The following is a 6,000-nucleotide window of genomic DNA, read 5'->3' on the forward strand; positions in this document are numbered from 1 at the left end:
CTGCACCTGGTGTCATCTGGCGCAACCTGCTTCACCCACCTCCATCTGTGTTAAAGCCTCTGCCACTGTCTGGACTAATTAGGTACCTTTGCGCTGGACTTTGTATTGATTGGGTGCTCTGTTGTTTGGCCAGCTGCCTCCCTGCTATGGCGGTGCAGCCTAGTCAGTCCACATACCCACAGACTGTGACAGTACGCTCAGGCCATGGACTCCAGTGGTCAACCCGAGACCTTGACGACGACACAAGCCATGCAGGCAGAGATGCAAGACCTTCAATCATGGCACGACCAACTCCTCCTGACGGTGAACGCCATTGCACATCGGCTGGTTGCACAAGCCACAGTCGTCACCGCACCTATTCCTGCTGTTCCTCCAGATACACCTGTCAGTATCAGTGCCAACTCCCGATGCTTCCTGACGCTACCTGCTCGCTATGATGGAGATACGAGGTCCTGCAGGGGATTTCTGAACCAGTGCCATATCCACTTCAGACTACATGCCAACGCCTTCCCCTCTGATGACGCAAAGATCGCCTTCATAATCTCTCTCCTTACTGGCAAAGCCGTGGTATGGGCAAATCTCCTTTGAGAACATCAGGGACCAGAGACTCGTGAGTTGCAGTATTTTTTATGGACTTTCCGTTCTATATTTGAGGAACCTGGGAGAGTTTATGCTGCTGCATCCCTGCTGACCCTACACCAGGGAGACATCTACATGGGCGAGTATGCCATTCAGTTCTATACCCTGGCTGCAGAACTAACCTGGAACAACAAGGCCTTGGTGGCTACATTCTGGCAGGGACTGTCTTCTGGGATTAAAGACGAGCTTGCCGCTCGTGATCTGCCACCTACCCTGCACGATCTCATTCTACTAGCCACCCAGATTGACATGAGGATCCGGGAGCGTTCCCAAGAGGTTCACCTGGAGAGAGGATTTCCTAGGCTGGCTTCTACTTTCCAGCAATCCCTACTGTCCTCTTCAGTCGTCCCACCAGAGGAGCCTGTGCAGGTGGACCAGGCCAAATTGTCTACCAAGGAGAAACAACGCAGACGCACTTCAGGACTTTGTCTGTTTTGCAGCCTCGGAGGCCATGTTGTGCGTTTGTGTCCCCAGAAGTCAAAGAGACCCCAGTGCCTAGGATTGGTTGGAGAGTCAACCCTAGGCGGAACGGCACTGAATAAAAAATTATCTTCCAAACTGACCATCCCTGTGACCATAGTGTCCGGCGAGAGGACGCACCGGGTTTCTCCCTATCTGGACTCAGGATCCGCGGCAAACATCATCCAGCAAGACCTAGTGGACCATCTCCAGTTGCCCACTGTTCCCCTGGAGACGTCTTTAGTTGTTGCCTCGGTGAATGGTCTTCCTGTGCCCGATCCAATCGTGTCTAAGACCAAGCCACTGAAGCTCCAAGTTGGAGTCCTTCATACTGAACTGATTACCTTCTTAGTCTTGCCTTAAGCCATCAATCTGATTCTACTGGGCCTGCTTTGGCTTCGGCTGCATGCTCTTGTCCTGGATTGGAGTTCCGGAGAGGTTCTCCAATGGGGCCCCAAATGCCCTCACTGCTGCCTGTTACAGTTCCATCCCGTCCAGCCTTCTCTGCCTCAGTCATTAGTGGGATTGCCTTCTCGATTTGCAGACGTCTTTAGCAAAAAGGAGGCTGAGATGCTTCCTCCACACCGGTCTTACGACTGTCCGATTAAACTGGTCCCAAATGCTTCTCTTCCCCGTGGATGGGTTTATCCTCTCTCCTTGCCAGAGACTCAATCCATGTCGGCCTATATCAAGGAGAATCTCGAGAGGGGTTTCATACAAAAGTCTTCCTCCCTGGCCGGGGCCAGGTTCTTCTTTTATAAAAAGAAAGACGGATCTCTTCGACCCTGCATTGACTACCATGGTCTCAACCAGATCACGGTCAAGAACAAATACCGTTGCCTCTAATATCCGAACTGTTTGACCGTATATGAGGGCCCAGGATTTTTTTGAAACTAGACTTGCATGGGGCTTACAATTTGATCCGAATCCGTCAAGGTGACGAGTGGAAGACGGCATTCAACACCCAAGACGGGCACTACGAATAGCTGGTGATGCCCTTCGGTCTGTGTAACGCTCCCACGGTCGTCCAGGAATTTGTCAAAGATATCTACCGAGATCTCCACTATGTCTGTGTTGTAGTCTATCTCGATGATATTTTGATTTTCCCTCCAGATCCGACGACTCATCGGAGGCATGTTTGTCAAGTTCTACTGCGATTAAGGGAGAATCATCTGTATGTTAAGCTGGAAAAGTGCGTCTTTGAAAAAAATTCTCTGCCCTTCCTGGGCTACATCTCGGATCAAGGTCTCAAGAAGGTAAAGTTCACCCTGGAATGGCGACGTCCTCAGGGCCTGCGGTCCATACAGCGTTTTTTGGGATTTGCCAACTTCTACCGGCAGTTTATCCCAAACTTCTCATCACTGACGGCCCCCATCTCTACCCTTACCAAGAAGGGTGTGAACGCCAAGGTGTGGACTCCAGAGGCAGAATCTGCATTTAATAGCCTCAAGAAAACCTTCACCTCAGCCTCTATCCTCCATCATCTTGTCGTGTCTCGGCAGTTCTCATTGGAAGTGGATGCTTCTTCTGTTGGTGCTGGTGCACTTCTGTTCCAGAGGAGCTCCAAAGGAAAGGCAATAGTATGTGGCTATTACTCGAGACTTTTTTCCTCTGCAGAGCGCAACTACTCTATTGGGGATCGGGAGCTACTGGCTATCAAATTGGCTGTGGAGGAGTGGAGACATCTGGTAGAGGGCGTAGTTCACACCGTACTGATATACACCGACCACAAGAACCTCACCTATCCCCAGTCGGCTCAACGACTAAACCCCCGTCAAGCCAGATGGTCGCTGTTCTTCACCCGTTTCCAATTTGTGCTCCACTACGGTCCCTGAATGTGAGGACCGATGCCCCGTCCAGGTTGTTTGAGACGGATGACACAGTGGAGTCCCTTCAAAGTATCATAGACCCGTCCTGCATTGTCACGGCCAATCCTTTGCAAGTTGGAGACATCCCTCCAGGGAGGGCTTTTGTTCGGTTGGCAGACAGGAGAAGAATTCTCGGCTGGGGACACAGCTTTATATTGGCTGGGCACGCTGGTGTTCGTAAGACCCGATAGCTGATTACTCGTCATTTCTGGTGGCTCACGCTACCAAAAGATGTTGTGGACTTTGTATTTTCCTGCACGGTGTATGCTTCTAACATGGTTGCTCACTCCAAGCCTGCCAGCCTGCTCCAACCTCTGCCTGTACCCAATGCCCCCTGGCAGCATATTGCAATGGACTTTGTCACAGACCTTCCTCCATCAGCAGGATGCAACACTGTCTTTGTGGTGGTGGACCGGTTCTCGAAGATGGCACATTTTGTCCCGCTGACCGGTCTTCCTTCTGCTCCTCGACTGGCAAATCTCTTTATCCAGCACATCTTCCGTTTTAATAGCTTGCCCCTTGAAATTCTGGAGAGCCCTCTGTACACTCCTCGATCTGAGATTGGACTTTTCCTCAGCTTATCACCCCCAGTCCAATGGTCAATTAGAGAGGATTAACCAGATCATGGAGAATTATCTCCGCCACTTCATCTCCATGCAGCATGATGACTGGGTACAGCTTCTTCCATGGGCCAAGTTCTCATACAACAATCACACAAGTGAGTCCACCACTTCCACACCATTCTACATTGTGTACAGTCAACATCCTAGAGTCCCTCTTCCTGTTTTGGCTACATCTCAGGTACCCGCTGCTGACTCTGCATTTAGGGACTTTCTGAAAATCTGGCAACAGACCCGGTCCTCTATTCTGCTAGCAGTCGATCGCATGAAGCGAAAAGTGGATATAAAAAGAAGAGAGTGAAAAGTGGATATAAAAAGAAGAGAGCCACCTCAGTATGTTACCGTATCTTCCAGGTACCAAAGTCTGGCTGTCCTTACGGAATATTTGTTTAAAAGTGCCTTCGTACAAGTTTGCTCCCAGGTTCCTCGGACTCTTTGAGATACTACAACAGATAAACTCTGTCTCCTATAAGCATCGGCTGCCTCTTACGCTAAGAATCCACAACTCCTTTCATGTGTCCATCCTGGTGGTCCTGCAGTTTATGTGTTTGAGGTGGAGATTCTGGACTGCAAAAGGGTAAGAGGAAGGACTTTCTATTTGGTGGGCTGGAGAGGGTTTGGTCCTGAGGAGAGGCCCTGAGAGCCAGAAGAGAACCTTAAATGCCCCTGCCCTCATTAAGAGATTCCTCTCTTGCTCTGGACCTTAGAAGAGGGGGCGTAACGGGGGGATACTGTAACGGCAAAGGTCGCAGACCGCAGACCCCTTTCATCCTGCTGACGTCTTACACCCCGGGGATGCCAGCACATGCGGCCATCCTGTCCTGCAGTGACCACTAGGGTGCGTGCACTAGCTCATTCCCGGCCTTAAAGGGCTAGCGTGCACACATGTTAAGAATTGACTAATTACTCCCAGATAAACCTAGACTATAAGAAGGGCCCTGACCCTTCACTCCTTGCCTGAGCATTGTTAGTAATTCCCATGTTAGTCTTTGCAAATGGTCCTTTAGTGTTTACCCTGTAACCAGTGTTCCCGTGCTCTGCTACCTGTATCCTGTGCTGTGTTATTGTTCCTGAGCCTGTTAGTGATTGGAGTCGTGTTATGCTGCTCCTGTTGTCGTCCGCCACTTCTGGCACAACGTGCTGCACCTACTGTCATCCGCCACGTCTGGCGCAACCTGCTGCATCTACCTCCATCCGTGCTAAAGCCTCTGCCACTGTCTGGACTATCCAGGTACTCCTGAGCTGGACTTTCTATTGATTGGGTGCTCTGTTGTTTGGCCAGCTGCCTCCCCGCTATGGCGGTGCGGCCTAGTGGGTCCACATATCCACAGACAGTGACAATATGTTTACATTATAGTTTTTTCTATGCTAAGGATTCATTTCTGGTTTTGGCTTTAAAAACTGATGCAAAATACTGATCAAATTTGCAAGTGTGAATGAGGGCTAAATCCTGGGCTACATTGATTTTAACTATTGAATGACAGCTGCAGGCCACAAGATCACAGCCAACTCAATTTCTTTTTTGGACTGCAGCTCTGTGTGGCCCATCCTAAAGGAGTCCACCAGATTGTGCAGGAGGAGTATTTCCTATACAGACTACCAGATGGGTCTTGACAATGTAATTTAGGATGGCCTAGCACTTGCTTCAGTAGTAGTGTGGAAGAGGATAGGGGGTGATCTTGTTGGAAAAAAAAAAAAAAAAAGGGTGCAAAGGGCCGTAATTGGTCAAAAAGTAATTTGTCTACTGCCATTTAGTAATGTCATAGTGATTTTGGACACTGAAGGCCACATTTGTTCCACTAACATTATCAGTGACCCTCAAAACCAATTGTTTTGTTTAATAGTTTTCAGCTCAAAAGTATTTATTTGGTCGTAGCTTAGTGCTCACATTTTGGGTGGGCTTATAACTCAGATTTATTATAATGTATTCATTGTCTGTCCTTAAGACTATTCGGAGACCTTAGGTACCACCACCAAGACTTGTGACATACTGTAAGTGCTACAAAAATAGTGAACATCAACTTTTACGTTATATTTTTGTGGGACACTTCCAATAACCTACTCTCACCCATATTTAACCTATTTCTTTCCCAATCAATAGATCAGGCCATCCCATGGAATACACAGAAGACGGTGGGGCCCCCAATATAATGATAAAAATAAGGCCCCTTTCAGGAGCTGCCTGACACGAGCACACCCCTAAACACCTTGTACAGGAAGTCCTGGTACCCCAATGCTTTTTCACGACTCAAGCTCATTTTCCACTTCCTTGAGCACTAACATTGCATCCCCTATGGAGACCACATCCCTGCCCTGGTTCCCACCACCCATATATAAACACATTTATTACCCACAAGGTTGAACAAATTGCAAACTAGTCATCTTAAAGTATATACACAATGTTTATTTCATGT

The sequence above is a fragment of the Rhinoderma darwinii genome, chromosome 8 (assembly GCF_050947455.1).
Source record: "Rhinoderma darwinii isolate aRhiDar2 chromosome 8, aRhiDar2.hap1, whole genome shotgun sequence".
Taxonomy (NCBI): Eukaryota; Metazoa; Chordata; class Amphibia; order Anura; family Rhinodermatidae; genus Rhinoderma; species Rhinoderma darwinii.